We start from the raw sequence: 12,569 nt of genomic DNA on the forward strand, positions 1-12,569 counted from the left end.
TGGGTCCAGGATCCCTCAGGGATCACCTAAACCCTGATATTGCAGCTCGATCACTGAGATCACCTGCAGGAGCATCTTTGGTCATTTCTTGGTTTGCTGAGGCTTCTTTGACAACAACCAAATTGTCATTGGCCCACTCCTGTGGAACTCCCTGCCACTGGAGACTCAGCAGGAGCCTTCTGTGCCAACATCTAAACACCTGCTGAAAACTTTTCTGTTCTTCCAGGCCTGTACAGGCAATTGAGAATATATTCCCCCACAATGGTCTGCTGATGTCTGTTTCTAATTTGTTTTTAAACTTTTAATTATTTCATTGCCTGGTCTAATGTCTTTATATTGCTGTAAACCACTGTGAAATGTTTTATCAAACAAACAGTACAAATTCAGATACAAAGAAACAGATCAAAATGCAGCAACGTCAGTAAAAAGGGACAACCCAAACCAGGTAACTGTCAATATACACAGGTGTCCACCTGTCCCAGGAAGCAGACAGTGATCCCTGCATGGCACCAGGGACAAGGGCACACCAGGTGAGGTCTCCCCTCCCTCTCTCGGCATCCCACCAGGTGTGTCATAGGAGCAGAGGGAGGCTGGGTGCTGATTCAGCCTGGGGTGGGTGGGGACGCCTCCCTCTAGCAAGCACATCCAAACTTCAGCCATGATGTGTCACGCATGGAGGAAAGTCCCAGGGCCAGATCCTACGCGTGCCTGCCAAGACTCCTTCACGCAAGAGCAGGGAGTGAGCGACGCCTCCTCCCAGGAGAGGGAGAAACGGAAGATGTTATCTGACCTGGCAGAGGCAATGCTAGCTCAGGTGGTAGAGCGTGAGACTCTTATCTTCAGGGTCATGGGTTTGAGTCCCACGTTGGGCAAAATATTCCTGCATTGCAGGGGGGGGGGTTGAATAAATGGCGCTCCTGGTCTCTCCCAACTCTACTATTCTGTGTTTCTATGATTCTACGAAGGCTCGTGCCAGCTTCACTGTTAGGAGAGCGGCAGCTGAAAAACAGCAATAAAATGAAAGCAGAGCAGGAGGAGGAGTCAAGCAGCAAGAAGGTTTCTGTGAACACGTTATAGGCAGCGGGACTCCTAAATATAGGAAGTGTCAGATCATTTCTCCATCTTGCCCCATATTGCTGGCACTGGCAGGCAGTAAACTTCAGGGGAGGTATTCTGCCCACTGAGCTTCAGCCCCATCCCAAAGGGGGAGAGAGGGAAAGACCCACCCTGAAACTATTAGCTTCTGGTCACAGAATTATCGGAGGGTAGAGTTGGAAGGGACACAAAGGGTCCTCTGGTCCAATGCAGGAGTCGTGGCTAAACAGGACCACAACTTTAATACAGTTTGAAAAACCCAAGAAGAAGAAGAAGGGTTTGGATTTGATATCCCGCTTTATCACTACCCAAAGGAGTCTCAGAGCGGCTCACATTCTCCTTTCCCTTCCTCCCCCACAACAAACCCTCTGTGAGGTGAGTGGGGCTGAGAGACTTCAAAGAAGTGTGACTAGCCCAAGGTCACCCAGCAGCTGCATGTGGAGGAGCGGAGACGCGAACCCGGTTCCCCAGATTACGAGTCTACCGCTCTTAACCACTACACCACACTGGCTCTCAAGCAGTGTACAAAGGAGGGAAAAAAATGAATAAACACATAAGTAAGAATAAGTAAAAGCAGCATAAAAATACAACCCCGCAGCTACAAAGTGACCCGTAATATCTACCGGTATGTCTGACCAATAGCACTATTCTGAAATGGTTTGGGTGAATTATTATTATCAGGGTTTCCTTTCAGCCGCAACTCAGTGAGTTCCTCTCAGGTAGGTGCCATTGCCATTCTGAGAGAATGAGGGAGGTGTTCATGGTGAGTTCCGACACCTCTTTTTCTAGAAAAATAGCACATTATTATTATTATTATTATTATTATTATTATTATTATCATTAGCACACCACCCTATACCGCAAGTCTCAGGGCAGTTCACAGGACAAAGTCACAATATAAAAACACAACAACAACCCCCCAAGAAACCTCAACCCAATAAACCACCCCCAACACATTTTAAAAGGGCACTGGAGAACAATCAGCTCAAGGCCTGGTTAGTGAGGAATGTGTTTGCCTGGTGCCTAATGGTATACAATGAAGGTGCCAGGCAAACCTCCTTGGGGACAGCATCCCACAAACAGGGAGTAGCTGCAGAAAAGGCCTGCTCTTGCGAAGATAAAGTACTTTTTTAAATTCTGAAAACCTAAGATCATTGGCCCATATTTAAGGGACCGCCTCTCCTGGTATGTCCCATGTAGGACCTTAAGGTCCTCAAGTGATAATCTTTTGGAGGTCCCGAGCAACAAAGACGTTAGGTTGGCCTCAACTAGGGCCAGGGCCTTCTCAATATTGGCCCCGACTTGGTGGAACAGCCTATCACGGGAGACCAGGGCCCTGCGGGATTTGGCATCCTTCCGAGCTGTTCCACCTGGCCTTTGGGTTGGTTTCTGTTTAATATTTATGCTTCATCTTTTATTGGTGGGTTATTTTGAAATTGAGACCTGCAGTTTTAATTGAATTTTAAATTTGTATTTTAATCTGTTATTTTAAATTGATCGTTTTTATGTTTTTTGTTGTGATTTTAATTGATGTTAGCCGCCCTGAGCCCGGTTCTCTGGCTGGGAAGGGCGGGGTATAAATAAAATTATTATTATTATTATTATTATTATTATTATTATTATTATTATTATTATTATAAGATCATTTCACCCACCTCAAGTCTTATCCCTCTTGCCCATGACAGCAGGATCTATAGTGAAGGGGGAGCTATGGAACAGGAGATGGTGCTTTCCTGGCGATGAGGACTCTCTCAGCTACCCATACAGGGTTTCATACAGGAGGTTTTGGAATCTGCCTCCCATCAGCCCCAAGATGCAGAGGCTAAGGGGAATTGCAGCCAATTCTTAGAGAGTGTTTCCCATGGGGGCTTAGAAAGATGGAGATTGGAACAAGGGAGTCCAAGGAGACACTCACCTAGAGGCATCGGACCGATGACAGGAGCCAGCTCACCCCAGGAGGCAAGGAGCATGACCAGGCAGAGGATGATGGACTTCATGGCGAAGCAGGTCTGAGTCCCCGGCCTGCACCCAGGAGGCTTTATATCCCATGCAGAAGGAACTGACAGCACATTTGGGAATCTTTCAGCTCCACCCAGAATGAACAGAAAGAAGAAAGGAATGGATTGGTTGGGAAAGGCTGGAGAATCTGAGTGACTGGAGAGGAACATCTCCAAGTCAGTACCCCATTACTAAGCAGGCGATGACTCTGCTCTGAGTCCTAGGCGTGCCCCTTCTGTTATCAAAATGAAAAAGATCGCAGATATGAGGAGCTGCCTCCGGGCACTTCCAAGCACCAGGGGAAGTGCAGCCGAAACCCAGGAGACCCAATGCCAGCAGCCTTGAGTCTGGGTGGCCTTGTGCTTGGGCCATTCAGAAAGAGGGCATCAGCCATGCCAAAGGGGAAAGGGCTCTTGGCTGCAGAAGGCAGGTGTATCCCCCTTCCCAAAGTGGTTGTCATTAGCCACCTGGGCTGCTTTCATGAGAAGAGGAGGTTCCAGGTGAGGCTGGGAGCAGAGCTGAAGTGGGAGAAGGAGGAGAAAGTGCTTACCTGGATTCTGGCTGGAGGCAGGAGTCAGTTGACCCCAGAGAGCACGGAACCCCACAAGGAGGAGAAGGCCACCCCACCACATGGTGGACAAGCTTAGTCTACTGCCCAGCCCACGACTCACTTATATCTCAGGAAACAGGTTCAATGGGGAATTCCTGAAGAAGTGGGTGAAGGAAGAAGGGACAGAGGTCAGGACAGTAAGTGGGACAGAGAACGTGGCAGCTCTTATCACCTGGTTCTACCTGTGCCCAAAGTGGTTGTCATTACCCACCTGGGCTGCTTTCATGAGAAGAGGAGGTTCCAGGTGAGGTGGGAGCAGAGCTCAACTGTGGCTGGGGCTGGCAAGCCTCACACCCCTAAGAACATAAGAAGAGTGTGCTGGATCAGGCCAGTGGCACATCTAACGCAGCCCACTGTTCTCCTAATGGCCAACCAGATGCTCCAATGGGAAGCTTGTGAGCACAGGACCCAGGCACAAGAGCCCTCTTCTCTCCTGCGGTTAAGAAGAGTCTGCTGGATTAGGCCAATGCACCATCTCATACCCTCCAAGATTCCTCAGATGAAAATAGGGACATGTCTCATTGCACCACAACTGACCCTCCTTGACCCCCATCCCCTCGCAAAATACTTCCTGTCAGAAGAAGGGCAAGTGCCGCCAGCACCAGTCTAGCTTGGTGATTTACTGGGCACTCACTTGTAGAAACCCTGGCAGCTCCAAGGCAGACATTTGCTCCAGCAGACAAACTGAGCCTTCTCAAGTCTCTGCCCCCAGGCAACTTTGCCCAAGGTCTGCCCCCTTGAACAGGCCAACGCTCTCACCTGAAGGTGGACCCCCACCTGTGTGGGATGTAAACACAGAGCAGCCAAACACAACACTCCTAGAGAGGACATGAAGGTAACTCAGTCCTCCAGGCTTAACTTCCTGTTTACCTGGACTGAGTTACAGGAACCAGAAGTAGGTGTGGTCTTACCTGGGAGGAAGATCCCAAAGAAGACTCTCCATTTTGCCTCATCCTTTGAAGAAGCAGGATGCTCTCTCAGCCTGCAGCTGAGAGAAGCAGGGGTGAAGGCTGTTCCCTTATGGAAGCAGCTTCACCACATGTAAATACATTTATCTAAGTTTGTCTGCCTCTCTTTTGCCTGTACTGTGACTCTTGGATGTCCGTGAGTAAACTCTATTATATCTAATAATCAGTGCTGTATTGTGTCTTTTACTTTTAAGAGGGAACAAGGGGAATATACCAGGAATATAGCTGGCTTAAGCAAGCCTATGCAAACGTTTTCTGCTCTTAGTTCCTCGGGTACAGCAGAAGGCATCCTTCCAGGCTCCTAATAATAATAATAATAATAATAATAATAATAATAATAATAATAAGTCTTATAAATAATAATAGTGATGATGATGATGTTGATGGAATCTAGATAGACTGGCACTGGAGGTTTCACCAAGGTCAAGGCTGCCTTGATTTCTAATCGGCATTGTGTGTGCACAAAAAGATAAAAAACCAAAGTCCGCTTTGGAAAGCAAGTCCTTTGGAGAAAGGACACGGCCCAAGGTGCCCGCAGAGCAAACCAAACTGAGGAAACGGCAGGAGGAGAAAGGGTGACGCCAAGGAGTTGGGTTTGATTCCTATAGGTGTCAGCTGTGAAAGGTGGAAGGGATCCGCCAGGGTAATCTAGCCCAACCCCCTGCAAGGCAGGAATCATAGCTATTAAATCCTAGAATGACTGACAGGCAAGGGACCCAGAGGGTGTTGCTTAGGGAAGGCTATTCAATGTGGGGTCCCGCAGGGCTCAATCCTGTCCCCCACATTGTTTAACATCTATGTGAAACCTCTAAGTGGCGTTATCTGGAGGTTTGGAGTCTGCTGTGAGCAATATGCTGATGAGACTCAGCTCTATTTCTCCTTTACATCTGCAGGTGAGGCAGTGGAAGTTCTGGACCAGTGTCTTGCCTCAGTAACGGAGCCAACAAACGGAAGCTCAGTCCAACTAAGACGGAGGCCCTGTTAGTGGGTGGTTCCCTTGAATGGATGGCTGGGAGGTCGCCTGCTCTTGATGGGGTTACGCTTCCCCTGAAGGAGCAGGTTCACAGCTCGGGGGTCCTCCTGGATCTTTTGCTGTCGCTCGAGGCTCAGGTGGTCTCAGTGCCCTGGAGTGCCTTCCATCAGCTTTGGCTGGTGGCCCAGCTATGCCCCTGTCTGGTATCTGAAGAAGAGTGCATGCACACGAAAGCTCATACCAAGAACAAACTTTGTTGGTCTCTAAGGTGCTACTGGAAGGAATTTTTTATTTTATTTTATTTTGTTTAGACAGAGACAGTCTTTTGTTTTTTAAAAAAATATTTTTCATTGAGAAAGATTTTAAATCTATACAATCTATTTATCAGTACTACAACCAATTACATTTTACCCCTTCCTTCCCCCTCCCCTCCCTCCCCATGCCCTCCCTCTCCCTCCCTCCTCGGACTTTCCTCAGCTCCCTTCTCTGATTTATTTATTCATATTGTTTCTGCATGTTATAAAATTGTACATATCATTTCCATGTCCATTCATATTCTTCTAATAAAAATTGTGTATGTTTATTCAAAGCCTGCCAATGAATCCAAGTCTCTTTGTTGTCTTTTTAAATAGTTTGTAAAAAAAAATTCCCATTCTTCCTTAAAGTTCCGGTTGTCCTTCTCGTGTAGTTTATATGTTAATTTTGCCAGTTCTGCCTAGTTCATCAGCTTTTCTTGCCATTGTTCCTTCGATGGAATTTCCTCCTTCTTCCAGCCTTGTGCTAGCAAAACTCTTGCTGCAGTTGTAGCATACATAAATAAATTCTTTATTTTCTTTGGCAAATCTTGACCTAAAACCCCTACTAAAAATGCTTTTGGCTTTTTAACAAATGCCATTTTAAACATTTTTTTTTTCAATTCATTACATATCATTTCCCTTTTTTTTATATACTTCTCTGCATTCCCACCACATATGATAAAAAGTCCCTTCTTTTTCTTTACATTTCCAACATGTATTTGACCCGGTTTTATACATTTTTACTGGTGTAATATACCATCTATACATCATTTTCATATAATTTTCCTTCAACAAAGAACAATCTGTAAATTGCAAATTTACTTTCCATAGCTTTTCCCAATCCTCAAATTGTATATTATGTCCTATATCTTGTGCCCATTTAATCATTACCGATTTGACCTCTTTGTCTTTCGTTTCCTATTCTAACAGAGTACTGTAAGCTTTCTTCAATAACTTCACATCTTCTTCTACAACCCCTTTTTGAAATCTAGAGATTGTATAGCTAAACCCATTTTTGGTGTCTTCCTTATACATCTCATTTAATTGTCTATAATGTAACCAACTCTGGACATACTCTTTTATTTCCTCGTAATCTTTTAGTCTCTGAAGACAGTTTGGAAACTTCAGCTAGTGCAGAATTCAGCGGCCAGGTTGCTCACCAGGGCAAGATGGTTTGAACCTATTACACCGATCCTGGTCCAACTGCACTGGCGGCCAATTAGTTTTCAGGCCCAATTAAAAGTCCAGTTTTGCCATATAAAGCCTTAAACAGCTTAGGACCGCAATACCTCAAGGACTGCCTATTTCCACCTAAACATTAGGAAGAACTTCCTGACAGTGAGAGCTGTTGGACAGTGGAATTTGCTGCCAAGGAGTGTGGTGGAGTCTCCTTCTTTGGAGGTCTTGAAGCGGAGGCCTGACAGCCATCTGTCAGGAATGTGTTGATGGTGTTTCCTGCTTGGCAGGGGGTTGGACTGGATGGCCCTTGGGGTCTCTTCCAACTCTAGGATTCTATGATTCTATGATTCCATATGAACCTACCCAGACCCTGAGATCACCTTCTGAGGCCCTTCTTCGTGTGCCTCCTCCTTCAGCGGTCCAGAGGGTGGCAACACAAGAACCGGCCTTTTTGTTTTCTTTTTGTGTATAATATTTATTAAATTTTCTGTTTTACAATTTAGAATATTCACAACCTGAAAATGTCAATGACTTCCCTTCCTCTCTTTCCATGGTTCATTTTGCATATCATAAATCCCTGCATATTTTACATAAACTAAACCATTCAGTCTTCCATTATTACATCCATCAAAACTTATTTACACTGTTGAATTTATCTTAATGCTGCCAACGTTTTCAAGTGTACACAATTTCCTCCCATATATTCAATAAACATTTTCCAATCTTCTTTAAACATATGTTCTTCTTGTTCTCTTATTCTATATGCTAGGTCCAAAAGCTGCGGATATTCTGTCAGTTTAACTTGCCATTCCTCTTTAGTTGGGACCTCGCTCGTTTTACATTCTGGGGCTAACGAAACACAGGCCGCAGTAGTGACATACTTTATATAAACTTTTTTGAGACCTGGGAATTTCCGTCTGAATTATCCCCAACAAAACGGGCTCTGGTGTTTGTTTGTTTTTTGAAAAGCGCTTTTAACCTTTCCCCCCAATTCATTACAAATTATTTCCCAATATTCTTTTACCCTTTCACAAGTCCACCATACATGACAGAACGGGGCCTTCTCTGCTGTGGCTCCCAGTCTGTGGAATGCTCTCCCCAGGGAAGTTCACCTGACGCCTTCATTATACACCTTTAGGCGCCAGGCGAAAATGTTCCTTTTTAACCAGGCCTTTGATTGACCTGATCCAACATCCTATACCCTTTTAAAATGTGGCTCTTTTTTGGAGGGGGGTGTTATTGGGTTGCTGTTTTTATTTTGATTATTTATTTTGTGGTTTTATAGTTTGATTTTGTTCTGTGAACCACCTCCGGGTATAGGGTGGTATATTATTATTATTATTATTAGTCTAATCCAAAGCAAGGCAGAAACCAGAGCTACAAAATCCTAAAACAGAACTCTGAGTCATCTATTCCAACATGAAGCAATGCAGGAATCACAGATAGAAAAACATAGAATGGCACAATAGAATGAGACCCCCAAGGGTCATCTAGCTCAACCCCTGTGAGGCAGGAATCTCCGCTAGATCATCCAGGACAGACAGGCACCCAACCACTGCTTCCAAACCTGCAACAAATGAGAATCCTCTGGAAGGATCTGAAAACATCCGTCTTTTGGAGAGGAGAAGCATAAAATAAGACCATGTGATGTTATCTCCTTAGAAAGATTTGTTGTTGTTCAGTCGTTCAGTCGTGTCCGACTCTTCGTGACCCCATGAACCAGAGCACGCCAGGCACCCCTATCCTCCACTGCCTCCCGTCGTCCCCTTCTCCTTGTGCCCTCCATCTTTCCCAACATCAGGGTCTTTTCCAGGGAGTCTTCTCTTCTCACTTAGAAAGATATCATAATTCAATTCAGAAGGGAAGGCAACCCACCCTGTTGAATTGTCTTTATTCTATCAAATGTTGGAATTGCAGAAGGAGAGAGTGGGGAGGGGCCCACAGGTTCTTCTAGTCCAACCTCAAGCAAGGCAAGAATCACAGATATGAAAACATAGGATGGTACAATAGGATGGGACTCCAAGGGTCATTGAGCCCAAACCGCTGCAAGGCAGGAATCTCCACTGAAAGGAGAGTCTCACCCCCCCTGCTAGCAGGGGTGGGGGAGGAGGTACCCCCAAAGGGCTACAGCAGCTGGCTCCATTCCGCAAAAGGGCGAAATAAAATCCTCCTTTACTTGGCCTATAGCTAAACCCTGGAACTCACGGCTGCAGGAGGTAGTTTTGGCCACCAACTTGGAGGGCTTTAAAGGAGAGGTAGATAAATTAACGGAGGAGAAGAGGGATGAGGACGACCCTCGGCCATTATAGTTCTGTTTCTTGAATATCCCATTGGAGGTTTCCAAGCAGAGGCTGGGTGGCCATCTGTCCTGGAGACTCAGATGGAGATGCCTGTCTCGCAGGGGGTTGGGCTAGATGGCCCTCGGGTCCCATTCCCCATTCCCCACCACTCTGGGCTCCCAGAATGAGGCCACTCTCGTCTCCACTGCCCAAGCTCTCAGCACTTTTGCACCCCCTTGGCCAGCGACAGCAGGAGGGGAGAGGGGCGCGACTCTCGAATTCGAATCCTTTCCGGGCTCTGCAAAGCGCTTCCTGCTCAACCGAAGGCTGCTCTTGAGTTCGAATCCTGTTTGCAATGCGCAAAGAGCCTCCCGCTCTCGTGTTCGAATCCTGCTTGCTTTGTGTAAAGCTCTTCTTGCCTCCGAATCCTGCAACCCTTTGAAAGGCCCGCGCGCGCCCCTCCCGCGAAGATCAGAGTTCGAGGGCCACTCCTCTCCTATCCGACGGAACTCCCTGCTACCTCTCCAGGATGGCGAAGAGCAGGAAGACCACCAGCAGCGGCAGGAAGAAGACCAACAGGCTGAGCGTCTCGGCGGCCAGCAGCGACAGCAGGACCAACCGGTAGAGCCAGCGGCTGCGCCGCTCCAGCCGCTCCAGCCCCTGCACCATCCCGAGCGGGTAGCGCAGGCAGGGCAGGGCGCCGTGCTCGGGGCGGCTGGCGCGGAAGCGCACCTGGAAGCGGTGCTCCAGGCGGCCCCAGGCGCCGGGCCGGCGTTCGGGCAAGGGTTCGAATTCCGCGCGCCCGACCTCCGCTTCTGGCGTCGACTCGAGCAAAAGCATCTCTTCCTGCAGCTTCCGGATCTCCCACTCCATCACGGGCGTCTTCTGGCGGCACAGCGGGCAGCGCGCGCGGCCGATCTCGGCGGCGCCCGACGCCTCCAGGACAGCGCCCAGGCAGCGCGCGCACAGCTCGTGGCCGCAGTTCAGGCGCGACGGGCGGTGGACGTCGCCGTCGTAAAACTCTGTGCAGATCGGGCACTCGGCATCCTCCTCTCCGTCGGGGAACGCGCTGGGCAGCGCCGAAGGAGGCTCGTTCTCGCCCGTTCCCGCCGCGCCGTTCGCATCCTCCGGTCCACCGGGCGCTGGGAGAATGCAGTCGAACTCCCCTTCAGACACAGACGCCGGCCGCTCGGGCTCAAGCGCGTCCCCGGGGACCCCTGGGGACTTTCTGGAGGCGCCGTCCTCCTCCTCGCCGCCCACCGCCGCGTCTTCAGGCACCACCCCCCGGTTTCCTTGCTGTGTCGTCCAGGCGACAGCGGCGTCCTCTCCCCCCGGCGCTTCCTCCTGGCAAAGGGTGCCGGTGCCCCGCGGGCCGACCTCTCCTTCCTCCGATGCGGCGAACACCTCCGAACCGCTGGGGCTCGTGCTCGAAATCGCGGGCGAACCGGGCCTGGGGCCCGCGACTCCGCCACTCCAGGCCAGGCTTCGCTCCGTTTGGCGCCGCCGAGGCTCCGGGTTGGAGGGCAGGGAGCTGCGCCAGGCGGCCCCTGGCGATCCTCGGGGGCCGGTTCAGGGGTCCGCGCACCCGGTGAGTGCGGCTGAGCCTCTCGGAGTTCTCCGGAACGGTGAGAGTTTTCGGCTGCCAAATAATACGAGGACAGATCCTCGACGGACCGGTTTGGCGACTCGCAAGGCGGCTGTTTCCGTATCTGGAGACAGGCGCGACCTGCTCCACAGAGGAGGCCTTCCAGGTGGGCGGCTGCTCAGCCGAAGCCACCCACGAATCTTTCGACGGAACGACCTGGCGCCCTTGGGCTCTTGGCTTGTTTTTGACGGAAGGAAGAAGCGGTCGGTCCGAGGATGAAAACGTGGTTCTCTCTGCCCCACAAGCCAGTTCATGTTTGAGGAGAAATGTCCTGAATCGTAGAAGGGGAGGAGAGTCGGAAGGCACCCGCTGAGGATCCTTCAGATATAAAAGCATAGAGTGGTACAATAGAATGGGACCCCAAGGGTCATCTAGTCCAACCCCCAGTGGGGCAAGAATCAGATATATAAAAATACAGAAGGGGAGAGTTGCAAGGGGCTCCCAAGGGTCATCTAGTCTAACCTGCTGTAAAGCAGGAACCAGAGCTATAACCTCCTAGAAGGGAACCCTAAGGGTCATCTAGCCTAACCTCCCCCTGTCCATAGCTGTTCCTTGGTGGGCTCAAACCACCAACCTTCTGTTTAACAGCCAGACACCCTTATTCATTGTGACACTGCCAGGTAAGGTGAAATAATAACAACAACAACAACAACAACAATAATAATAATAATAATAATAATAATAATATAGAATAAAAACAAGATTTCTCTAGAATATCACTGCAAGCACTTGGACATCCCTTTTAAGTGTTTCCTGGTAATTGTGTGCACATTTTATTTCCTAAGCCAAGTGCTGTGAACTGAACCAAAATCTCTTTCAAATTCCCAAGCTGCAGAACAAATTTGCAGCACACCCCCTCATGGTTGGAAATGAAAAGCTGGAAAAGTTTGCTATGAAGAAGCAGAGGTTGGATGGCCACCAGCCCTGTGTATGCTGGAATGGAGAATCCCACCTTGCATGGGGGGGTTGGACTAGATGACCCTGGGGGGTCTCTTCCACTTCTCCCATTCCAGGATTCTAACTTTTGATAGTATAGAAATAATTCCACACACTGCTAAGAATATAAGGCTGAACAAATCCCTCCATTGCCTCGCTGACAATTTCATTTCCCAGAAGGTGAAAGAATCACAGAAGCAACAAAGGGGTAATCCAACTTGGACCTGGAATACTGTGTCCTGTTCTGGGTGCCAAAATTTAATATGGCTATTGACAAGTTCGAAACAGAGGGTGACCAAGAATGATCAAGGGTCTGGAAACTAAGCCTTAGTTTAAGGAGCCGGGTATGTTTAGCCTGGGGAAGAGGAAACTGAGGGGAGATATGATAGCCACCTTCAAATATCTAAAGGAAGATGGAGCAAGTTTGTTTTCTCCTGCTCTGGAGGATAGAGCCCGAACAAATGTCTTCTCGTTATAAGAGTGGGGATTCTGATTAAACACCAGGAAGAACTTTGGCAGTAAGAGCTGTTCAGCACTGGAATGTACTCCTTTGACTCTTTAAACAGAGATTGGATGCAGGGGCATTCCTA

Source organism: Lacerta agilis, chromosome 6, assembly GCF_009819535.1.
Source record: "Lacerta agilis isolate rLacAgi1 chromosome 6, rLacAgi1.pri, whole genome shotgun sequence".
NCBI classification, from domain to species: Eukaryota; Metazoa; Chordata; class Lepidosauria; order Squamata; family Lacertidae; genus Lacerta; species Lacerta agilis.